Source organism: Rhinopithecus roxellana, chromosome 20, assembly GCF_007565055.1.
Source record: "Rhinopithecus roxellana isolate Shanxi Qingling chromosome 20, ASM756505v1, whole genome shotgun sequence".
Classification (NCBI taxonomy): domain Eukaryota; kingdom Metazoa; phylum Chordata; class Mammalia; order Primates; family Cercopithecidae; genus Rhinopithecus; species Rhinopithecus roxellana.
Window position 1 is genome coordinate 8,018,115 of NC_044568.1, and position 26,173 is coordinate 8,044,287.

Below are 26,173 nucleotides of genomic sequence, written 5' to 3' on the forward strand. Positions count from 1 at the left end.
GAACTGACATGCTGGTCATCTGGACAGTCAGGGTCCCTGCAGGAAACAGATGGCACCTCCAAGGGGCTCACTGAAGACTGATGAGTGAAGAAATTATTTATAGAGGTGTGGACAGGGTTGAGGGGCTGGTAACCATGGGAAACCCAGGTCTGAAGGGGCAGGGGAGGGAAAGGAGCCTGGAAAAGGTGAAGCCATAGAGGAAGAGCTGCCACCAGGAGCCAGATTCACACTTGAGAAGTCTCAGAATCAGAACTTAAGCATCTCCGGGCCAGGACTTGAGAATCGGTCTTTCTAATGAGTTCCCAGAGGATGCTGATGCTGCCGGCCTGGGAACCACACTTTGAGAGCCACTCCTTAGGGAAATGTAGTCACTGTCAAAACCTCAACAGGGAGAGAACAAGACGAGCCAGAAAGGAATGCCCTGATCTTTCTCTCCTTCTGCCCTCTTGATTCCCTGTAGGTGCCTCCTGTTGGCCAAAACCAATGGGCACAGAGTCCAGGCAGTTCCTGGCGCACAGAGAAGGGCAGGGAACGGACAGGGAGGGGTGGATGGAGAACAGCTGGCACACCTCCCTACTTAAGGTGGTCCTCAGAATACAGAAGGTATGACCACAGTGAGACAGATATTGAATCTTGGGAGACAGATATTGAATCTTGGGAGACAGAAGAGACAAACAGAAAGGGATCTCTACACTAACCAAGAAAGAGCTGAGGGCTCCAACAGCCGCCATTGGGCAGCCACATTGAGGCTTACACCTGCCACGAGGCAGCAGACTTGGAGACTGGGAGGTCACCTTAGCCATCACATCTCCACTCTCGGCCTTTTTCCATGGCTGGGTCTCTGTTCTTGCTACTCCCTTAATCTCAACATCTTCTCTCTCTCCGTTTCTCTAAGTCTGAACCACTCCCAGCCTTCAAGATCCAGCTCAAATGTCCACCCCACTCTCCCGCCATGAAGCCTGTCTTGTTCACCAACCACTTGCTCCATCCAGAAGCAACGTTTCCCCACTCTAAATTTCCCAAGTGTTTTATTGCAATATCACTCATCATATTGTCATGTGCTACCCTGAGTGTAGCTTGGCCCCCTTCTAAGCCCCCTTGGGAGGCAGATCCCACCCCAGGCTCGAGTTTGTCATGTTGTCTTAGTGTCAGGATCCTACAACCCGAAAGAGAGTCCAGGACAAGCCCCATGCGAAAGACTTGGCATTTGTCACAGCAATGGCACGAGGTCTGAATCCATTCCCATTTTGCAGATGAGAAAACCAAGGCTCACAGAGGTGGAGTGACCTACCCAAGGTGATACAGCCACTACATGGCAGAATCAGGATCTAGACTCAGGTCTTTGTCCAAGGCTCTGTTATCATGCAGGGGACTGACTTGGTGAGAAATGGAATAAGACAGGACAGGTGCGGTGGCTCATGCATGTAATCCCAGCACTTTGGGAGGCCAAGGCAGGCGCATCACTTGAGGTCAGGAGTTTGAGACCAACATAGTCAAACCCTGTCTCTACTAAAAATACAAAAAATGGCTGGGCATGGCAGTGTGCACCCATAGCCAAGGCTGAGGCACACGAATCGCTGAAACCTGGGAGGAAGAGGTTGCAGTGAGCTGAGATCACGCCACTGCACTCCAGCCTGGACTACAGAGTGAGACCCTGCTTCAAAAAAAAAAAAAAGAAAGAAAAAAAAAGTGACAAGGGCACACTCCAGAAGGCATTCTATGGCCAGACCAGGTATCTCTAAAATCTTTTTTAAAATACTTTATTTATTATGGGAAATGTCCATCTTTTGCAAAAGTAGAGAGACTAGTACAAAAAGTCCCATGTCCCCATCACCAGCTTCAATACTTGTCAACTCAAGGCCAGTCTTGTCACCTCTACACCCCACTGTCCCCACCACCATGAGATTATTTTGAAACAAATTCCAGAATTGGACCTAGATATGTTTTTCAGGGATGTGTCCACCGTTCAGAAAAGACAAATGGAAGGTCATTTCTTCCTAGACCCTGTGGCGTCACCTTATGGGGCAGCTGGCTTTTTGCAGCATGAGAAGCAAACAGAAAATCCAGGAGGTCCTGACCTCCCGTCACCGCTAACCCCTCTGAGTCACTGTCTCCAGGGGCTCTGGCTGAGTGAGGTTGGATGGGGGCATCACTCAGAAATTGCCCTCAGTGCAGCAGCTTGAGTTTGTCAGCAGGCACATCGAGACTGCCATGAAACGGAGAGCCTGGCACGGACCCTCAGCAGAAATGAGGCTTCCAGGAATCCACCTCAGATAGAACTGCCCGGGTCACAGCTGCCTCACTCTGGCTCACCACTCAGGCCTGATTCCAGGAATCCCACCCCCAGGTCTCCTCCTGCAGGTCTGGTGTAATTGAGAAAGAAACTCCCGTGTGAAGGCAGCAAGGAGAGCCACGGGGTGCACCAGGGTCACCAGGAAGCTGGACAGGGTGTGCTCCCTGGTTAAAAGCTGGGCTCTGGCTTCCCGCAGACCTGAATTCAAATCCCCACTGTGCCAGCTGAGCGCAGTGGCTCACGCCTGTAATCCCAATACTTTAGGAGGCCAAGGTAGGCAGATCACAAGGTCAGGAGTTCGAGACCAGCCTGGCCAACACAGCAAAACCCCGTCGCTGCTAAAAATACAAAAATTAGCCAGGTGTGGTGGCACCTGCCTGTAATCCCAGCTACTCAGGAGGCTGAGGCAGAAGAATTGTTGAACCTGGGAGGTGGAGGTTGCAGTGAACAGAGATCATGTCACTGCACTCCAGCCTGGGTGACAGAGCAAGACTCCGTCTCAAAAAAAAAAAAAAAAAAAAAAAAAAAAAAAAAAAATCAAATCCCCAGTGTGCCACCTGCTAGCTGTGGGACTGGGAGTAAATAATGTTTTGTTTTGTTTTGTTTTGTTTTTAATTTGTTTGGTTGGGTGCTTTTTTGTAGTTGTTCGCTATTAGGGTTGACCATTCCACCCTTCTGGGGTTGCTGGGAAGGCTAAATAAGGCCATTGGCATAAAACAAGGCATCTTCAGTTAGGATTGAATTCAGACAACATCTGCAAAGGAATCAGCTCAATGTTTTGACACCCACACCCTCAATGTCATTCATCACAGGTCTGGAGGTGCCAGCACAGGGAGGTGTCTAGGCTCAGAAGCCACAAGATATAAGTTCAAATCCATCCTCTGTCTCCTCAAAGCAATGCAATCTCAGGCGAGTGGCTTCACCTCTCTAAGCCCTTTCCTTGATTGCCAGATGGAAATCAGAGCGCCTTCCGTCCAGGCTTGCAAAAAGGATTCAAACAAGCCAGGCATGGTGGCTCAGGCTTGTATTCCCAGCTACTAGGGAGGCTGAGACAGGTGACTCACTTGAGCCCACACTAGACAACACAGCAAGACTCCATTTTTGAAAAAGAAAAAAAGGTCGGATGCAGTGGCTCACGCCTGTAATCCCAGGCACTTCGGGAGGTGGAGACGGGTGGATCACCTGAGGTCAGGAGTTTAAGACTAGCCTGGCCAAAATAATGAAACCCCATCTCTACTAAAAATACAAAAATTAGCCGGGCGTGGTGGCTAGCGCCTGTAGTCCCAGCTACTCCGGATCCTGAGGCAGGAGAATCGCTTGCACCTGAGAGGTGGAGGTTGCAGTGAGCCACCAAGATCACGCCATTGCACTCCAGTCTGGGTGACAGAGTGAAACTCCATCAAAAAAAGAGAGAGAGAAAAAAGAAAGAGAGAGAGAGAAGAAAGAGAGAGAGAGAAGGAAGGAAGGAAGGAAGGAAGGAAGGAAGGAAGGAAGGAAGGAAGGAAGGAAGGAAGGAAGGAAGGGGGGAAGGAAGGGGGGAAGGAGAAGAGAGAGAGAGACAGAGAAAGAAAGAAAGAAAGAAAGAAAGAAAGAAAGAAAGAAAGAAAGAAAGAAAGAAAGAAAGGAAGGAAGGAAGGAAGGAAGGAAGGAAGGAAGGAAGATGAAGGAAGGAAGAGAGGAAGGAAGGAAGGAAGGAAGGACGAAGGAAGAAAAGAAAGAAAGAAAGAAAGAAAGAAAGAAGAAAGAAAGAAGAAAGAAGAAAGAAAGAAAGAAGAAGAAGGAAGGAAGGAAGGAAGGAAGGAAGGAAGGAAGGAAGGAAGGAAGGAAGGAAGGAAGGAAGGAAGGAAGGAAGGAAGGAAGGAAGGAAGGAAGGAAGGAAGGAAGAGAAAGAGAGAGAGAATTGAAATGGGAGAAAGTGTGTGAAAATGCCTGCCCTGTGCTTGGCTCCATAAATAAGAGCTTTTAAAAAATTCCTTCCCTGAATCCTAAGTTAGAGACACATGTCGCTCCTCCCGAGGAGAGCCCGGGCGTCTTCCCAAGCCAGAAGCAGGAGGCTGTTATTCTGCAACTTCAGCCTGAGCAGGTGGGGGGAACCTGGCAGGGCCACAGGCAAAATCAAAGGGGGTGGCCAGAGGCAGATGCCCAATGCTGGCAGAAGGTGTGCAAAGCATTGAGGGTCTGCCAAGTTACCCTTGGCATGGACATTGGGCGCCCAGGTCTTGGTTGGCAGCAGAGATGTGGGCAACGAGACAGGGGGAGGGGGTCACTGAGGAGCCCAGCATCCTTGGCTGAATCCCCAGATCCTGGGTCTGAGGATCGTGACTTAATTCCATACCCCACCAGATGGTGTTGCTGAGGCTTCCATGGAGTCAGGAGGTGAGGAGAAGCGGGGAAGGCAGGGTCAACAGAGAGAGGCAGTAGCACCAGTTTCACAAAGTCAGCCAACTAATAACACGTGCTGACATGCATTATGTGCCTACCAATGTGTGTTCTAAGTGCTTTACATGCATCAATTGCTAATCTGCACGACAGCCTTGAATGCAGCTCCTATGACCACGCCCATTTTACAGATAAAGAAACTGAGCCTGGCTGGGCACGGTGGCTCATGCCTGTAATCCCAGCACTCTAGGAGGCTAAAGCGAGCGGATCACTTGAGCCCAGGAGTTCAAGACCAGCCTGGCCAACATGGTGAAACCCTGACTCTACTAAAAACACAAAATTAGCCAGGCATGATGGCAAGTGCCTGTAATTCCAGCTACTCGAGAGGCTGAGGCAGATGAATCGCTTGAACCTGGGAGGCGGAGGTTGCAGTGAGCCGAGATCGTGCCACTGCACTCCAGCTTGGGCAGTAGAGTGAGACTGTCGTCTCAAAAAGCAAAACAAAACAAAACAAAAAAGAAACAAAGAAAGAAAAAGAAAAAAAGAAACTAAGGCAGAGGGAGATTTGAGTGAATCACTTGTCTACCATCACACAGCTAGTGGTAGAGCCATGATTCCAATCAAGACAGCTTGGCACAGAGCCTTTGATTTGGTCATTCCTCTGTACTACATCTTAGCAGAGCAGGCAGGTCCTAGTAAAATTCATTCCTCTTAAGAGAAATCCCACACTCCCTCCAGAGACCCCATACATGGCAGGAGAACCTAGCAGCCTTCCAGACATGCCCAGCGAGGCAGACTCAAATCTGCCTGGTCCAAAGTTTGACCCTGGTTCTGAGACCCAGATTCCACAAGCAGCGAAGCTTTTTGGCAGGTGCATGGTTCATTTTCTCTATAGTTGGGTGCTTTCAACTTGCTGGGCAGGTAGAGAATCAGTCCTGGTCCCCAGCAAATGCAGCCAATGGGGAATGATTTTAACTGTTTGGCAAGGGCGAGAGTTCATACACCTTTGCTGGCCAGATTCAAGGAATTCAGCTGGGGGAAAAAAATGCCAACAGATCTTGTGTGAAGCTTCTCCTCTCACTATCTGGGCAGGCGGCAGAGCCTTGGCAAGCACTTCCTTGGATTCTCCGGAGGCCTCTGCCAGTTCAACTGACGGGGCAGCAGATGGCACACACTTCTCTGCTGATGGTATTTTGATTTATTTATCTCTTACAGATGGTACCATGCCTTGATTTCTGGCAGGAGTCCAAAATGCAGGTCAACTTTCTGGGGATAATCGTTTCTACAAGTGGATGAAATACTGAAGACTAAAACCCCGCTTGGCATCATGACTGCAACACCGTGGCCTCCAGACATACGTTGCTTGGGCATTTGGGAAATTTTGTATAAATCAAGAGAAGAATTTTGTTCTCCAGAATGTTACAGCTGAAGAAGCTAAATGCTATTCTAAAATTAGAATTACAGTGATTAAATGTAAGAGATTTAAACTTACAGAGTCCTGAATTCAAGTCCCAGCGCTGCCACGTATAAGCTCTGTGACCCAGGGCTCAGACTCTCTGGGTCTTAGTTTCCACATCTGTAAAATGGTTATAATTGTCACCTCTGCCACATAAGGTATGGTAGAAACAGCTAGCTATCCACCAAAAGTGATCTTCTGTAGTATGGAGTTACTGCTAAGAAGTAGCTGCCCTGGCCAGGCACCATGGCTCATGCCTGTAATTCCAGCACGTTGGGAGGCTGAGGAGGGAGGATCACTTGAGGCCAGGAATATGAGACCAGTCTGGGCAACACAGCAAGACTTTGTCTCTATAAAAAATAAAAAATGAGCTGATGCGGTGACACACACCTGTAGCTCTAGCAACTCAAAAGGCTATGGTGGGAGGATTACTTGAGCCCAGGAGTTCAAGGCTGCAGTGAGCTATGATTGGGCCATTGCACTCAGCCCAGCCAGGCACAATATTTCCCAGCATCCCTTGCATCCCAGTGGGGTCATGTGAGCTGTGGATCATGTGACTAGTTCCTGCCAATACGATGTGTGTGTGTGCGTAAAGTGAGGCACTTCCTGGGGAGGGTTCTCATGAAATGGTGTACCCTCTCTTTCCTCTTCTACCTAAATGCAAAGGGCTCTAAGGCTCCATGAAACGGGACAATTTGGAAGTTGCTTTGTCCCCTGGGTTAGTCTATTTTGTGTTGCTATGAAGGAATACCTGAGACTGGGTAATTTATAGAGAATGAGGTTTATTTGGCTCATGGCTCTGTGGGCTGTATAGGCATGGTATCAGTATCTGCTCTGCTTCTGGTGAGGCCTCAGGAAGCTTTTACTCATGTTGGAAGGTGAGAGCAGGAGCAAGAGAGAGGAGGGGTAGCTGGAGATAAATGAGGTAATACATGTGAGGCACATGGCGCAGGACAAGGACTCAGTTTCAGGGAAGTTTGATAAATAAAAGAATTGTGATTTTTTTGTAATGTCACCCCATATGTTTGGTTTGATTTAAAGCAAGGCAAATATTTTTCCCCTTACCTCAGTCTTATTTTTGCCCTTTTTCTAAATATAGAGATGGGGTCTCACTATGTTGCCCAGGATGGTCTCAAACTCCTAGGCTCAAGCAATCCTCCCTCCTCAGTTGTCCTATCTCATTCTCCAAGAGCATGCTTTGAAAGAGAAATCAAATGGGGGGCAGGGATATTGGGGAGTTTTTTTGGAGGCATACTATGGCTGACACTGTGAGATTGTGGCCCATGATTATCTGCATCTCAGCTAGGAGGAAAACAGCCTGTTGCATGGCAAGAGTGACACCATCTTGAAGTGAAATTGTCATAAAAACAATGTTTGACTCCTGCAGCAAGGTACTTTAAACAATGCCTGTGGCATAAATAACCCCTCATAAAGAAACAATGCCCATAGCATAGATAACCCCTCATCAAGATGCTTTTCCAGCATCCTTGGTGGTCATGAGTTTTGCAAGAAAGTCTGAGATGTGACCAGCTATGCATGTTTTTTATCCTAACAGTTTGCTAGAGAAAGGATATTTTTTGGAGGTCGGTGCAGGAATCCACTGTTGCATGGCCGCAAGACACCACTTCTGTTCGTAAACCCCTATTAATGTTTCTCTCTGAGAAACCAGATTTGTCAGCCTCTTTCTTTGGCCTCTCAGCTCCCTTGGCCCTTGGAGGTAGGTTTGCATAGGCCTGCTCACTGCAGAACGTGTAGCAGTCCAGCCAGGAGCTGAGAGACCAAGAAATGGGCAGAGGGAATGAAGCATCTATGGGGGACATCCCAGGGTAGCCAGCCACTTCTATGTGGAGTGGTGTGGCTCATCTTTTGAACACTTTTGGACCATGGCGTGAGTACGAGGATGCCCCAAAAATGCCAGGATTGCTGCTTCTGTGGGCTGCCCGTTGGGTGATGGAAGCCCAGCTAGCAACAGAAGCAAAAGTAAAATGGCTTGAGGAGGAATTATAATTAGAAAGATTTTTTTTTAGAGCTCTACAATCAGATGTCAGCTTAATTAAAAGCTAATATTCAGGTTATAATTTTTTTCTAATATTTAACTCTGTAAGTATTAGGCCCTGGAAACTGCAAATCCTTCATTGGTCTTATTGTTAATAGGCTCCCCCCTGAGCCCAGTGGTCCAGTTGGAAGATGGAGACTAAATCAGAAGCTAACTATCTAAAATGAAATTGGTCTCAGTTCAGGCGCAGTGGCTCACTCCTGTAATCTCAGCACTTTGGGAGGCTGAGGCAGGCAGATCACCTGAGGTCAGGAGTTTGAGACCAGCCTGGCCAACATGGTGGAACCCTGTCTCTACTAAAAATAGAAAAATTCGCTGGGTGTGGTGACACGTGCCTGTAATCCCAGCTACTCGAGAGGCTGAGGCAGAAGGATCGCTTGAACCCAGGAAGTGGAGGTTGCGGTGAGCCGAGACTGTGCCACTGCACTCCAGCCTGAGAGACAGAGTGAAATGACGTCTCCGAAAAATACATAAATAAATAAATGAAATTGGTCCCCTTATAAAGTTCTGCGGTGAATCCCTATGATTGTGCGTTACTTTGGCATCCATTTTTGATCTTTTTCTAACACATTGAAACCCCTTAAAAAAAAAAAAAAAGAAGAAGTTTAAATTCACACTCCATGTTTTGAGATGTAAAATAGCTGCCTTGTTTTCACTAAAACTCAGTAAGAATTTTGGTCATGTGGGACAAACTTTAATTGTTCCATTTACAAAGTTTGAATCCAACTGTCCTTTTTTTTTATTTTATTTTATTTTATTTTATTTTATTTTATTTTATTTTATTTTATTTTATTTTATTTTCCTGAAACCAAGTCTTGCTCTGTTGCCCAGGCTAGAGTGCAATGTTGCAATCTCGGCTCACTGCAACCTCCACCTCCTGGGTTCAAGCGATTCTCGTGCCTCAGCCTCCCAAGTAGCTGGGATTACAGGCATCTGCCAGCATGCCCAGCTAATTTTTGTATTTTTAGTAGACACGGGGTTTCACCATGTTGGCCAGACTGGTCTCGAACTCCTGACCTCAAATGATCCTCCCTCTCCACCCTCCCAAACTCCTGGGGATTATAGACATAAGCCACCATGCCCGGCTCCAACTGTCCATTTAAACTAGTGAGTTGTGACCAGGTGAAGTGGTTCATGCCTGTAATCCCAGCACTTTGGCAGGCAAAGGCAGGAGGATAGCTTGAGCCTAGGAGTTCAAGCCCAGCCTAGGCAACCTAGTGAGACCCCTTCTCTATATTTAAAAAATAAAATAAAAGTAAACTAGTGAATTTTACCGGTTTCATGGCTAAAATTTGTATATCAAAGCCATGAAATATTTGCCTGTCTGTATTTTATGTATATCTGTGATAGGTCTGTTTGTATATTGTCTACATGGTACCAAATGGACTTAGAAATAAGTGAGCGCTCAGAAGTTACTAAGCCCAAATATTTTTCAAGTTCACATGACTTTAGCAATCCTTCATAAATAAAGTTAGTGGCCAGGCACAAGTGGCTCACACCTGTAATCCCAGCACTTTGGGAGGCCGAGGCAGGTGGATCACTTGAGGTCAAGAGTTCGAGACCAGCCTGGTCAACATGGTGAAACCCCATCTCTACTAAAATTACAAAAATTAGCCAGGCATGGTGGCAGGTGCCTGTAATCCCAGCTACTCAGGAGGCTGAGGCAGGAGAATCGCTTGAACCACGGAGACAGAGGTTGCAGTGAGTTGAGATTGCGCCACTGCACTCCAGCCTGGGTGACAAGAGTGAACTCCATCTCAGAAAAAAAAAAAAAAATTGTTCATAAAATAAAATAGAAATGTCTTCAGAATTCTCAGTATTAAATATAATGCAGATATTTTTACCTGGGTCTATAGTCAGATGGGTTTGGGCTGTCTCTGTTGGATGTTTTAAGGCCATAAAACTGTTGCTTCTGTCTGTGAATTTAAGTCTTGGAGCCATTCGATTCTAGACTCTAAGCAAATGGCCATGGTGAGGCTAGGGGACAGGTGTGGAGATCTCCTTGCCCCCGCTGTGCCCCCTAGCTGTGCTGGGAAAGGTCAGACATTATCTTCACAGCTCTGTCCTCTGCCTTGAGCTTTATAGTTGGTGTGTAAACTCAGGACCCAGACAAGCCTTGCCTTTCATAGCCATCCCTGGGTGCCGTGTGGGTACTTGGGACCCAGAGTGACTGGGGAAGACATTAGAAAGGATGCCTGTGGGCCGGGCGTGGTGGCTCATGCCTGTAATCCCAGCACTTTGGGAGGCCGAAGTGGGGGGATCATGAGGTCAGGAGATCAAGACCATCTTGGCCAACATGGTGAAACCCCATCTCTACTAAAATACAAAAAACTAGCCAAGCGTGGTGGCGCACACCTGTAGTCCCAGCTACTAGGGAGGCTGAGGCAGGGGAATCACTTGAACCCGGGAGGCAGAGGTTGCAGTGAGCCAAGATCACACCACCGCACTCCAGTCTGGCAACAGAGCAAGACTCCTTCTCAAAAAAAAAAAAAAAAAAAAAAAAAAAAAAAAAAAAACAGAAAAGATAATTGTGTCATAGTTTCATATTGCTTTCAGTAATTTCAAATCTTAAAGTCATGTCACGTTAAATGAAGTAACAGATCATCATAAAATGTCTGAGTCATTTCGAGGTAAAATACTGGAATATTAACTTTTAAAAATACAAGTTTAAGTTTGTATACTTTAAATATATCTGTTAATAAACAAAAAATGAATGAAACATCTTTCTGAAAAATTATGAAATAGTTTTCATCCACAAATACTGATATAAGACAGCACAAAATTACTTACTTCCCGGGTTTTCCACTGGAAATTAAGGTCACTAGGAGTTAAAATTATAGTAATTTAAACTACTAGGTACAAGAGAAACAATTCTATATACAGAGTGTATGAAGAAAGAAAAGTGTATTTTACGTGAAGAAATATTATTAAAAAGACATGAGGATGTGGTTTTTGCTGCAGGAAAAGCAATTTTTTCTAGTTTAGAGGTTATTTAAAGGTTGTTTCAAAATGAAGGAGAAATGTATAGATAAAGTAAATGAATCTAAAAGTTGAGGTAAGAAAAAAGTAGAAAAAAGCAGTTATAAAGGATTTGTGGGAATCTTATCTGTGCAGTTCAAAGCTGACTGAAATTGGATGGATTTGTTTATAAGGTTTAATTAAAATTAGCTTTTGTATTGACAATACAGTAACAGAAAAGTAAATTTTCATTTTCTCCTTTAAACAAGAATTTATGTCATATTAATAAGAGATAAATTTTTTTGTTTACCTTTTCAGTCAACTACAATTAAAAAAAAAAAAAAGTAAAAAAGGAGAGGGCTGGGCCTGGTGGTTCACGTCTCTAATCCCAGCACTTTGGGAGGCTGAGGTGGGCAGATCACGACGTCAGGAGATCGAGACCATCCTGGCTAACATGGTGAAACCCCGTCTCTGCTGAAAATACAAAAGTTAGCCAGCCATGGTGGTGCATGCCTGTAGTCCCAGCTACTCGGGAGGCTGAGGCAGGAGAATTGCTTGAACCTGGGAGGCGGATGTTGCAGTGAGCCAAGATTGTGCCGCTGTGCTCCAGCCTAGGCGACAGAGCAAGACTCTGTCTAAAAAAAAAAAGGAGAGAAGGAGAGCCAGTTTCATGCTGTCTTTATTAGGGCTTTGGATTATTTGGAAAACTCAGTCTCCTCTCTATCAAAGAGTAAAGGTTTTTGCTTTTTGCCATCTTTGAGTTATTACTTTGGCTAAATGACTATTATTTTGCAGTCACCTGGGATCCTATTTTGATAAAGTGTTTTAAAGCTTTCTTACTTTGATATCAAGTGTTTTAAACCTTTGATACTTGACATACTTGGCAAAAGCAACTTTCAAATTCTAAACTTAAGTCTTCTTGACCCAAACTAACTTAGACATAACAAATAGGGTCCCTGAAAGGCCAAGAGAGATATATTAGGCTTATTTGTTATGTTAAAATTATATGGGCCAGGCGGGGTGGCTCACACCAGTAATCCCAGCAATTTGGGAGTCCAGGACAGGTGGATCACCTGATGTCAGGAGTTCAAGACCAGCCTGCCCAACATGATGAAACCCCGTCTGTGCTAAAAATACAAAAATTAGCCAGGCGTGGTGGCAAATGCCTGTAGTCCCAGCTACTTGGGAGGTTGAGGCACGAGAATCGCTTGAACCCAGGATGCAGAGGTTGCAGTGTGCCGAGATCACACCACTGCACTCCAGGGGGCAACAGAGTGAGACTCAGTCTAAAAACAGAACAATTATGTGGGAAACATTGTGAAATAAGAAACGGTGCTTAACTTCCTTTGAGTTGTATTTGTATAAATGTGTTATTAATATGTGTCCCAAAATTGTAGGAAATTCCTAAAGGTCTGATATGTCTTGGTATATGCAGTTAATTGCTTTATTCTGATTCTTTTTCCTAAAAACTTTTTGCAAACCCTAAAGTGCTGTGTCTTCGAGGAAACTCATGGAAAGGGCCCTGACAAGTCATCTTGAATAACAGGTTTCTGATAACGTTGGAGATGATACCATTAGGCTAGTAGAAACTTCCAGGGCTATTAATTAGCTGATGTGTTTATGAGGATTGCTAACCCAACATCAAGCAGAATAAGAATTACTCACAGGGGCCTGAACTAATAAAGGACTGAAATCATTTTTATGACCTTTTGTTTGAACCATTGCTGTTTCTTTTTATGTTTTCTTTTCCAGAGTCAAATTTCTTTTTTCTTTCTTTTGAGCTATTTATAGCTACAGCGATTGGGCAGAGTATACACTTGTGAGCAAAACTGAGACATTTACATTTCCCGCTATCTAAGTTCTTCATAATTTGGAAACCTTTCATGAATATTCTTATTTTATTACAATATAGGTATGAACATGCATTCACTAAGAATATGTTTTCTTTTGCCACTGGACACATTGGAGATACTTGTTATTATGCCAAGGTTTTGACTAGAACGGTGTATTTTTAGATATGACCATTCTGCTTTGAGGAATTGAGGTTGACTTAATAGAGCCAATAAAAAGTCCCTTGGAAAGACTGGCCTAGTTCCTTGTCTTATGGTTCTCTTGCAAGATTCCTGACCTGTGATAAATAAAGAGTGTCACTTTCTAGCAGGTCCAAGAACCTCAAGATATTTTGGGACCTCAAGAAGAAAAGAATTCACCTAATTCATACAGGTAGTTCAGGCACATTTTGATGGTGAATCCATGACTTGGCTTCCTAAATCCAGACCTTCAAAAGTCTAATTCAAAATACCTTATGTTCCAGCAAAGCCAACTTAAAAAGAGTCTATGTGGTCAATCTCTAGTCTTGCTCCACCTTATGCAAATAATCGGGCCAAGTGTAGTAAGGCTAAAAGCTATTTTTCAAATAAACTAGGTCTTACTATGATTTTTCTATGGTAGAAAAGGGGAATTGGAGACAGAAAAACTATCTTTCAGAAGAAAACTACAACACACCTGTTATTAGATTCCAGCCTTGACCATTGTGTCTGAGTTTTTATTATTTGCCTACAATTTGGACTGAATCCTGAATTATTTCCTGGCTACAAGTCTCTAAAGAAGAACTGGGTTTTAATTTTCTTCGTGATGTTTTTAGTTTGCTCCCTGATGGAATAGGTTCTGTTTTTTTGTTTTTTTTTTTTTTCTTTCTGGCATACAAATTCTCTTTTTGATTGTAGTATTTGTGTGCATTATATTTCTTTTTTTTTCTTTTTTCCTTTTTTTTTTTTTTTGAGATGGAGTCTCTCTGTTGTCCGGGCTGGAGTGCAGTGGTGCAATCCCGGCTCACTGCAACTTTTGCCCCCGGTTCAAGCAATTCTCCTGCCTCAGCCTCCTGAGTAGCTGGGATTACAGGCATGCACCACCACGCCTGGCTAACTTTTGTATTTTTAGTAGAGACAAGGTTTCGCCATGTTGGTCAGGCTGGTCTCGAACTCCTGACCTCAGGTGATCCACCCACCTCAGCCTCCCAAAATGCTGGAATTATAGGCATTACCCACTGTGCCTGGCCTATATTTCTACTATTCAGATTATTAATGCTATGTATCTCTCATTGTTTTACTCATTCTGAGAAAACCAAAATCATGGTATTCCAAAGACTAGAGATTATTCAACAAAGGCTGCGAATCTCCCTGATTTGGAATCCCACTGGGCCCAATCTATTTCCCATTGCCAATGCACTGCTGATAAAGCTATACCATACCAAGCGTCCTCCCTCTAGACCCAGGGACTATCCCAAGAGAGGTGGGTGAGTGAGAGTGTAAAGGCAGGTTTCCGGGGTGGAGCGTAAGAAAACAGCCTGTTGCATGGCAAGAATGACGCCATCTTGAAGCAAAACCCCCATGATGACTGATGTTTAACTCCTGCAGCAAGGTCTTTAAGCAATGCCTGTAGCATAGATGACCCCTCATCAAGATGCTTATCTAACCTCCCTAGTGATCATGAGTTTTGCAAGAAAGCCTGAGGTGTGATGAGCTATACATGTTTTACCCTAAAGGCTTGCTAGATAAAGGATATTTCTGGTTGGGCCCGGTGGCCCACACCTGTAATCCCAGCACTTTGGGAGGCCGAAGCAGGTGGATCACCTGAGGTCAGTTTGAGACCACCCTGGCCAGCATGGTGAAACCTCGTCTCTACTAAAAATACAAAAACTAGCCAGGTGTGGTGGCATGTGTCTGTAATCCCAGTTACTTGGGAGGCTGAGGCAGGAGAATCATTTGAACCTGGGAAGCTGAGGTTGCAGTGAGCTGAGATTATGCCACTGCACTCCAGCCTGGGCAACAAGAGTGAAACTCCACCTCAGAAAAAAAAAAAAAAAGGGATATTTTTTGGAGGGTGGGTGTGGGGAGCCACTGTCTCTCAGCCACCAGATATATTACTTCTGTTAGTAAGTTACTATTAATTTTTTTTTTTTTCTGAGAAACCAGATTTGTGAGCCTCATTCTTTGGCCTCTCGGCTCCCTCAGCCTTTGGGGATAGATTTGCATAGACCTGCTCATTGCAGAGCACAGTTCTTCTTCTGCCTTCCCTTGACATACAATTATCCACCTCTGCTAGAGATAGAAGCAGGAATTTAGGGATTACGGAGTCCACCACCCTCAGTTTCCAGACACGGAAACCACGGCCCAGGGAGGGCCTTGGGTGATTTGAGATCTCATCATGAGTCAGATATTAAGCTGAAGTTGGGACCCACATCCTCCACCTTATAATCTAGAAGAAGGTATGAGAGAATGAGGTCCCCACAGTCCCTGCCTACAGAAAATAATAACAGCTAATGTTTATTGAGAACTTACTATGTGCCACGTGCTACTGAAATGTCCATATGTCTAATTCTCATAATAACTACATGAAAGAGGTACTATTGTTATGCCCACTTTTGAATGGAGAAACAGAAGTACAGTGAGGTTTAGTACCTGAGTCAGGATTCTGGCCCAAGCACTCTAACTCCAGAGTTTCCACTTGCTTTTTGTTGTTGTTGTTGAGACAGAGTCTTTCTCTGTCACCCAGGCTGGAGTGCAGTGGCACAATGGTGGCTCACTGCAACCCCCACCTCCCAGGCTCAAGCGATTCTCATGCCTCAGCCTCCCAAGTAGCTGGGCCTACAGGCATGCGCCGCCATACCCAGCTACTTTTTGTACTTTTAGTAGAGACACGGTTTCACCATGTTGCCCAGGCTGGCCTCGAACTCCTGAGCTCAGGTAATCTGCCAACCTCAGCCTCCTAAAGTGCTGGGATTATAGGCGAGAACCACCGCGCCTGGCCCAGAGTCCCCACTTTCAATCATATTTGGAGGAATGGAACTTGCAGGAAGGATTTTATCTATTCTGCTGCACTCCAGACAGTAGAACCAGGCTCAACAGGCCCAAGGAGAGGTATTCTGCCCAATACAATAAAATAATGGCCCAGCCTCAAAAAAAGCCCCTATGCAATAGCATGAAACTTTCCGATGGTGTGAGAGAGGAGAAAGGAAGAAGCTGGTCAGGCAGGCAGTGAGGGTGGGTCCTTAGTTGAATTCTTTCAAGCAAAAGAACAGCCTGCAGGCACAGATAAGGAAACTTGCACATGGGGACTTGCCTAAGACATGCCCAGAGCCACACAGATAAGAAAGGCTACACAGAGGACTTGCCCAGACATGTCTGCAGTGGAAAATTCCGTCCCCTGACACATGTGCAGAAAGGGGAACAAAGCAATATGCAGTAACTCAAGCTAAGGGTTCACATGTGCACTAGGAGGACAGGGTGGAGCTACAAGAAATTCATGCCTTATGCAAATGAGACACCCAGGCCTCATCCATTTCTTATAAAAGCCTTTGCATTCAACTGTATAAACAGCAACCCTCTTCCAGGCCCCCTCTCTACACAGGAGAGCTTTCTTCTTTTGCTTGTTAAAGTGTTGCCCCAACCTCATCCTTTGTGTCCAGGCTCCTTACTTTTCTTAGTCGTGAGACAAAAAACTCCAGGTGATACCTCATGAGAGACTGCTACAACCGCTATTTTGTGGTGCATTGGCAAGACTGTAACATAAGGATAGGAGAAAGGTTTGAACCACTGAGGGGAGATGTTGCCAAGATATTCAAGCAGCTGATGGAGGATGGGGCTGGGCCAGTGTTTTCTCAGATTCCTCAGAGGATTCAGAATGGTGGGAGGATGTGGTGTTAAACTACACTAAGTTGTGTCATAGGGAACAATTCTCCCTCTAATTCCTTTCCAACCCTTTAGATGACTTCCGAAAGAAAACATCAGTTTTGTGCAAGCCTGTCTTTAACATTGCTCTAACTCTTGCTGATGATACTTCCTAATACTTCCTGTTTCAAAAAGAAAAAAGCTCACGATATCCAGCTGGAGTTTGATGGCATTATTTTTCTTTTATGCTCACATGTGCACACATGCACACACACGTGCACATATATATTTCTTCTATTTTGGAGAGTTTCACTGGCTTTCCACTCCCAATTTTGACCTAAAGTTCCCCTTTTACATCCATTTTTGTAAGAAGATTGTGAGCCAATAAAAAAAATCATAATAGGAGATGAATATGTGGCTAGAAATAAATTAATAAAGGTGATATGAAAATAGTCAAAGTCTGGAAACACCGAGATAAAAGAATTATCTGCTTCTAGGCCCACTCCAGTCTCAGAGGTCACAGGGCCACCACATTGCACATAATGGAGCGCCACTCACGTTGTGGTTTATAGCAACAACGTTCCCTGAATTGTGCAGTGCACAGCCTGTGCAGCTGTACACAGCTGCCATGGATATTTTTAGAGTTACAAATATCCCAAACATACGAGGGAAGAGAGATAATCTTCTGGCCGGCTGCCCTGAAATTGCCAGCCAAAGTTTCTCACTCCAAATTATGTTATTTTCTGTTCATGATCCGCCTACAGCATCCCCAAGCTCAGGGGCCCACCAGGCATCCTAGGCAGCACTGGGTCTCAACCCAACCTTGAGAAGAACAGAAGAAACAGGCCCAGGGCTCTCCTCAGGGGAGACTCACAAACATCATCCCAGCAAAGCTGCAAAAAGATGAACTGCACGTTCAAGTGTAAAGGCAGCAGGCAGACATTCTCGGACATGAACGCCCTTGGAGAACATGGTATCCATGAGCCATTCTCGAAAAAACTAGCTGACATTGAAATACAGCTCACCAAGGAAGAATCAAAATAAGCCCAAGAATGGAGAAGTCATAATAAAACCCCACGGTGGGTGAAGAATCTATGTAAATACGTAACCAAATGAAACAACTGGAGATATTGTAGTTGGAACATCTCGATGCTATACAAATCATATAAGCACCAAAAATCAGGAAGTCAGAGGCAGGGAGAACTGTAGTCACCACGTATTTCTTAGAAGAAATCTACCAGAAAGACCTTGTTTAAAGACCACAGGGACACACTTCTATCCCCTCCCCTGCAAAACCACAAAGTTAATTATCTCCCCCAAGGTTAAAAGGGCCAGGCAGAAGAGAATGGAGAGTGGAATTCAGGTCTGACACGTGAACACAAAGTGGGCCTCACTTGTCGTGAGGGACACCAGTCCCAGTGGCTCTTGAACTCCTGGCCTCAAGCAGTTCTCCTACCTCAGCCTCCCAAGTAGCTAGGATTACAGACGCGCACCACCGCACCTGGCTCCAGTAGGCTCTCAAACCCAGGGCCATTGAAGAAGGACCTCTCATGTCTTAAGAAGTTCCTGTACTGATTAAAACACACACACACACACACAGCCAGGCACAGTGGCTCACACCTGTAATCCTAGCACTGTGGGAGGCCAAGGTGGGAGGATTGCTTGAGCCCAGGAGTTTGAGACCAGCGTTGGCAACATAGTGAGACTCCATATCTAAAAAAAGAAAAAACAACTTTTTTTAAAGTAAAAACACACACAAGAAAATCAACTTACACTCACCCATACACCCAGTCCTAAACAGCACCATTTCTCTCTCTCTCTGTCACTCACACTCATTTCTCTCTAGGTCCATTGCCTCAGCCTCTCCTCTGGCCTCCTGGCCTCCACACCATCAGCCACAGGAATACTTGTAGAACCCATATCTGAATTCTGCTCAGGAACCTCCAATTGCCTTTAGCTCTCACCAGAATTGTGCCCTCAGACATTTATGAAAAATTTGGACTCCTAAAAATGCATATTCTCTGTGACCCAATAATTCCATTTCTTGGAACTCATCTTACACGTGTGCAAAATTACACAAGGTCAAGATCATTCATTGCAACCTTATTTTAATAGCAAAGGACTGGAAATAACCTAAATTTCCATTAATTAAATAAGAAACATACATTCAACTTATGGAAGGATCATAACCATTAAAATGAACAAGGCTACTCTCTCTCTCAGCATATAATTATTAATTAGTATTCACACAGAATATTAATAGTACATGGAAAAGTGGGGACCTCACTGAAGTTTCAGACCCACTGCTCATCCAGAATAAGTCTACACAACTCTGCCTGGCCCTTTTGTCTAGTGTGGTCTCTTGATATTCTCCATCAGATGCTCTATTCATTTTCCATAGCTGCTGTAACAAATTAACACAAACAAAACATAATGGCTAAAACAATACAAAATCTCTATCTTATAAATCTTTTTCCTTTTTCTTTTTCTTTTTTATTTTTTAGACAGTGTCTCACTGTGCAGTGGCTCGATCTTGGCTCACTGCAGCCTCTGCCTCTCATGCTTAATTGATTCTCCTGCCTCAACCTCCTGATTAGCTGGGATTACAGGCATGTGCCACCATGCCCGGCCGATTTTTGTATTTTTTAGTACAGACAGGTTTCGCCATGTTGGCCAGGCTGGTCTCAAACTCCTGACTTCAGGTGATCCACCCACCTCGGCCTCCCAAAGTGCTGGGATTCCAGGCGTGAGCCACCGCAACTGGCCTTGTCTTGTAATTCTATAGGTCAGCAGTCCAGCATGGTTCTCACTAGGCTAAAATCAAGGTGTAGGCCCAGCCACATCCCCGAGAGGAGGCTCCAGGGAAGACAGCATGTCCTTGCCTCTTCCACCTTCTCCTGGATGCCCACATGCCTTGACTCGTGGTTCCCTATGTTCGAAACCAGCCATGTCAAATCTCCCTTCTTTCATAGACACACCTCTCACTCTGCCTACAGCTGGGAAGTGTTCTCCCTCTTTTTTTTTTTTTTTTTTTTTTTTGAGACAGAGTCTCGCTCTGTCACTCAGGCTGGAGTGCAGTGGTACAATCTCAGCTCAGCTCACTGCAACCTCTGCCCCCTGGGTTCAAGCAATTCTCCTGCCTCAGCCTTCCAAGTAGCTGGGATTACAGGCACCCACTACCATGGTTCTCCACTTTCAAGGACTCATGGAATGAGGTCAGGCCTATTTGGATACTTCAGGATAACCTCCCATCTCAAAATCCTTAATGTAGTAATCACATCTGAGAAAGTCCCTTTGCACCACGTAAGCTAACACAGTCACGGGTTGGGTTACAAAGTTTGTGATGTGGACATCTTTGCTTGTTTTCTGTTGCTGATTTTATTTATTTTTATTGTTATTATTTATATTTTTTATTTCAATACTTTAGGGGTACAAGTGGTTTTTGGTTACATGGGTGAATTGTGTAGTGGTAAAGCCTCAGATTTTAGTGCCCCCATTACCCAAGCAGGGTCCATCATACCCAATACATAGTTTTTCATCCCTCACTTCTTCCCACCCTCCCCACTTCTTTTTTTTTTTTTTTTTTTTTTTTTGTGAGATAGAGTCTCACTCTGCTGCCCAGGCTAGAGTGCCGTGGCGCAATCTTGGCTCACTGTAACCTCCACCTCCCAGCTTCAAGCAATTCTCCTGACTCGGCCTCCCAAGTAGCTGAGATTACAGGCATGCGCCACCACTCTTGACTTTTTGTATCTTTAATAGAGATGGGGGTTTACCATGTTAGCCTGGCTGGTTTTGAACTCCTGACCTCAAGTAATCCACTCACCTCGGCCTCCTAAAGTGCTGGGATTATAGGTGTGAGCCATCGTGCCTGGCCCCTCCCCACTTCTGAGTCTCCCATGTCCACGTATCACTCTATGTGCCTTTGCATACCCATAACTTAGCTCCCATTTATAAGTAAGAACATACAGATTCTGGTTTTCTATTCTGGAGTTACTTCACTTAGAGTAATGGAAAAATATGGAATGCTTCATGAATTTGTGTGTTATCCTTGCGCAGAGGCCATGCTAGCCTTCTCTGTATCACTCCAATTTTAGTGTATGTGCTGCCAGAGCAAGCATTGATGTGAACATCTTTGGAGTGTGCAACACTATTCCACCTAGCACAGATACCCTATATCCCCAGCTACCAAAGCACTTGTCACATCTCATCAAACACAAGACCTCACCAGGCCCGGTAGCTCCTACCTGCAATCCCAGCATTTTGGGAGGTCAAGACAGAAGGATTGCTTGATGCCAGGAGCTCAAGGTCAGGCTGGGCAACATAGTAAGATCTCATCTCTACAAAAATTTAAAAATTAGCTGGGCATGGTGGCATGAACCTGTAGTCCCAGCTATTCGGGAGGCTGAGGCAGGAGGATCATTTGAGCCCAGCTCAAGGTTGCAATGAGCTGTGATCGCGCCACTGCCCTACAGCCTGAGCAACAGAGTGAAACCTTGTTTCTAAAAAATAAATCAATAAATAATTTTTTTAAAAACCCCAAAACTTTATGACTATGGACCAGTCCCTCCACGTGAAATGCTTTCTCATCTGCCCAAATGCTACTCAGACGTTCAAGGCTGAACTCAAAAGCCCCTTCCTCTGTGAAGCCCTCTCTGATTTCTCCCAAACAGAGTTAATGACACAGCCAGCACTTTTAAAAAGTCCCCCTATATGACACGTGTCACTTAGCATTTGAATTATATGTCTACTTGTACATCTCTCAGTAGCCTGCAAGCAATTTAAGAGTGAAAACAGACATATTCAACTACATGTCCCCACCATTCATCACAATGCCTGGAGCATAATAGGGTTTAATATTTAATAATCAATGATTGGGCCAGGCGCAGTGACTCACACCTGTAATCCCAGCACTTTGGGAGGCCAAGGCAGGCAGATCACTTGAGGGCAGGAATTCAAGACCAGCCTGGTCAACATGGTGAAACCCCATCTCTACTAAAAATACAAAAATCAGTTGTGTGTGGTGGTGCATGCCTGTAATGCCAGCTACTCAGGAAGCTGAGGCATGAGAATCACTTGAACCTGGGAAGCTTCAAGGGTTGCAGTGAGCTGAGATCGCACCACTGCACTCCAGCCTGGGCAACAGAGCAAGACTCTGTCTCAAAACAAAAATAACAATAATAATAATAATAATAATAATCACTGATGGAATGGATGACCAAATTCTTTCTATTTTATCATGGAGTGAACTATTTCATACATAATCCAAAATATGATTTTATGCATCTGTTGTTATTCCACATGCCTGGCCCATCATGGGAACTCTATAAATATTTGCTGCATAAATAAATTAATACTCATACCTAATATTTATTGAACATTTTCTAGATGCCAGGCACTTGGCTAAGTTCTTATAAGCTCTGCCTCCCTAACTTAATTCTTCACGATACCTCTCAAGGGAGTACCACTGTATTCGTTTGGGTAGTTAATACTAGCTGCTGTTACAAACACCTCAAAATCTTAAAGGTTCTTTCTTAGCTGCTTCTCCTGAATGACTTATATCCATGCAGTGACTCAGAGATCCAGGCTCCCTCTATAGTGGAGCTGCACCACAGATGAGGGAGAGAAAGTAGAGGGAGGACACACAGTATATTTGCCCACCTCAGTCCATCACTTCCACTCATATCCCTTTGGCCAGACTAGTCACATGGCCATTCCAAGTGCAAAGGATGCTGGGAAATGCAGAGGAACTCAAGGCTACTGATAAGCATAGAGTTACAGCTGCAATCATCATCTTCTTCATCGTACAGTGGAAGAAACAGAGGTTCAGAGGAATGGAGACACTGCCCAAGTCCTTTTAGCTACTGTGTGTAGGAGACAAGTTCAACCTCAGATCTGTCTGCCTGCATAGACCCAGCCCTTAACCATTACTTGCTCACATCTGACATTCTGTGTGCTCAAAAGTTAGGCCACAGCGGGGCACAATGGCTCACGCCTATAATTCCAGCACTTTGGGAGGCCAAGGTGGGAGGATCACTTGAGCCCAGGATTCTGAGACCAGCCTGCGCAACATAGTGAGACCTCGTCTCTACCAAATAATTCTAAAAATAATAAAAGTAAAAATGAAAAGTCCACCTCAGAGAGTGAAGCCGAGGACCTCGCTGCATGGCGGGAAGGACTCCACCCCGGGATGGGACATTTCCTCTGGACAATCCCCCAGCAGATAATCCACAAACAGCTAATCGGGAGTTGGCTGGGTCTTGCATTTTGCTATTTGCTTAGTCCTGCCAGAATTCGTTTACTCATAAGCCTCTAAACGATGACATGAGGCAGATGTTATGTGCTGATTTTCCCCTCCAGACTGGTGCAAGAGGGCAAACGAAATCTACTCTTTTAAGCGAACACCGGATGAAGCCTGAACAAAACGAATACCTCTTGCCGGACAAGCAGCTCTCTAAGCTTCCCACAGATGCTCTCAGAGTGTCATTTCTGGGGTTTATTTGGCAGTTGTTTACTGTCAGGAAAGAAATATTGTTCCTTCTTGGATACATCTCTCCTATCCTCCTCCTACAACCATCCCCCAACAGTGTTAGCCATTTGCCCTTGTAGTTTAAAATTGTAATAAAGAATTTCCCCTTGACCCCCTGTTGCTTTGTCCGGAATCAATCCAGAGTCAACGCCCTCTTTCCAAACCCCACCATTCTTCTCGCCTGTTCCTCATCTTCCAGCGTCAGCATCTCCACGCTGAGACAATTGCAATTACAAGTCAATTCTCAATTATTCAGGGCTGATTATTCAGGGAGTGGATTGCTCAGGCTTTCTGCTTCCCCCTCCCTCTGTGGGCTTTGTTCTACTCATTAGCACCTCCACCAGCAGACAAGAAAGGAAAAGAAAAGTTTGCTGAACTCCCATCCCTCAAAACCAGTGGCTGGTTAGCCACTTCGACTGGGATCCTGGACTTTATCTGTCCATGCTGCCTCTTCCCCAATTCACATAGATAGTGCAGAATTGCCATTATTTTTCCAGGAAGGGGAGGAGAGGTACAGCCAACGCCAGCCTGGGTCTTTCATCCCCAGGGCTGCTCCCACCAGCCTGTGACGTCTGTGTGCTTGACAACAGCGTGTGCCCACGTGGAAGTGTGTGCGTGAGGGTGCACGAGACACCCGGTGTTGTCAGCTACAGTGTACAGCTTGATGGCAGGGGCTGTCTCTTTACAGCTCGAAATATGTCAAGGGACCATTGTGTGATGGCATATCTAATAAATACAATGAATTTTCAAAAACAAATCAGACAGAGGCAGACGAAAGGCAATTCACTCGCACGTGAAATTGTCTCCTCCACCAGCTTACCCAAAACGGGGCTTGTTTTTAGATCAGAGGCCCTCCCCCAGGTCAAAGCCTCCAATCTTGGGGAATGCAAATCATTGTCCCTTACTGAAGGGCAGCAGGACAAACAAGGTCCCCCTGGAAAGATCATTTTGGGGCCCTCGAGAGGAAGAACAGACACTGGCCCAGTGGATAGAGTATGTATCAGCCCAGAAGGGGGCCCAAGGTTGGCCCAGGCAGAACTGAGTCACCTCTGCTACAATCACCACTTCCTGCAGCCTGGCAGCCTGGTCTCCATCCGCTGCTGGGCAACCTTCAGAACTATCATCTACAAGGGCAGAGCAGAAGAGTGGGGTTCCTGTGTGGGGAGAATGAGATAGGTCCTTCAACTCTCTCCCAGCAAACCCGGCTAAACTCCTGGCACTCTAACTCTGGGTCATCTTGCCTCATTTTTGCATTCAATCAACAAATACTCATTAAGCACCTACTATGTGCCAGGCTGTGTTGGAAGCACTGAGGATTCAGTGGTGCACAAGATGTGATGTTTTCAATCCAGCAGGGGAAACAGATGTAAACAAGTCAACAAATAAATAAACAACAGATGGTGATATGTGCCCTGAATAAAATAAAATGGGATGCTGTGATAGAATAACAGGGTGAGCGAGGCTTCTCTGATGGGCTGATCAGGGCCTTTTCTCCAAGAGAGAACATTCCAGCTCAAACCTGATGAGGACAAGCCGGCCATGTAAAGATCCAGGGGGTGGCTGGGCACCAGCACTGTGGGAGACCAACGCGGGAGGATTGCTTGAGCCCAGGAGTTCGAGACTAGCCTGGGCAACATGGCAAGATCCCATTTCTACAAAAATTTTAAAAATTAGCCAAGCATGGTGACATATGCCTGTAGTCCCAGCTACTCAGTAGGCTAAGGGAGGGGGATCGCTTGAGCCCAGGAGGTGGGGACTGGAGTGAGCTGTATTTGCAGTATACCACTGCACTCTAGCCTGTGACAGAGGAAGATCATGTCTCAAAATAAATTAAAAAGAAAAAAAGAGACCGGGCGCAGTGGCTCATGCCTGTAATCCCAGCACTTTGGGAGGCCGAGGCGGGCAGATCACAAGGTCAGGAGATTGAGACCATCCTGGCTAACATGGTGAAACTCCGTCTCTACTAAAAATAACCAAAAAATAAAATAAAATAATTAGCCGGGAGTGTAGTCCCAGCTACTCAGGAGGCTGAGGCAGGAGAAAGGTGTGAACCTGGGAGGCAGAGCTTGCAATGAGCTGAGATCACGCCACTGCACTCCAGCCTGGACGACAGAGTGAGATTCCATCTCAAAAAAAAAGAAAAAGAAAAAAAGATCCAGGGGGAGAGCATCTCAGGCAAAAGGCACAGCAAGTCCAAAGGCCCTGGGGCAGGAATGAACTTGGAGTGCTGGAGAAACAGCAAAGAGGCTGTTGTGAGGGAGTCCTGGGGCAATGGGAGAGGCCGGGGCCAGGTTGCTCAGCCTCGTGCTGGGGCAGCCTTAAGGAGAAATGCTGCAGCTCTGGGAAGTCACTGAGGGCATCAAGCAGACGAGCACTGTGATCTGATTTGCATTCTTAAAAGTGCTATCTGGAGGCTGGGTGGCTGCAAAAGACAGAACCCACTCACAGGAGCTTGAGCATGGATGCTTGTTAACACAGAAGGATACATCGGCATCTTGCTGAACCCAGCAGCAGGGACTGCAGGAGAGGGCAGCTATGGGAACTGGGCAACCTCTCTCTGGCTGTCTCAGCCCCTCTCTGCTCCTCTGAACACATGCCTGCCTCCCTTAAGCACTCAACCCCTTGTCCCTGTGTCTAGCCCTACAGAGGCCAACCCACCTCCCAGAGTCCTCCAAACTCCCAGGACAGAGGAATCGATTGGCCCAGTTCAGGTCACATGTCCAGCTCTAGTGGCCAATCAGCATGGCCGGGTACATCATGGCCTTGCAGGAAAACTTGGCTGCCAGCATGGCCATGACTGATGTTGAGGAAGCCCCCAGAGGAGAAGGACTGGGCT

The 26,173-nt window shown here is 45.5% G+C and overlaps 1 protein-coding gene and 1 non-coding gene across 4 annotated transcripts in view; both read right to left on the bottom strand.

Moving 5' to 3' along the window:
• Positions 1–26,173, bottom strand: part of GSG1L (GSG1 like) — a 265,619-nt gene that overhangs the window by 178,624 nt on the left and 60,822 nt on the right. The window lies entirely within an intron of this gene.
• LOC115895397 lies at positions 20,823–20,925 on the bottom strand. Its single transcript, XR_004055593.1, has one exon. It is a non-coding gene; the product is annotated as a U6 spliceosomal RNA (small nuclear RNA).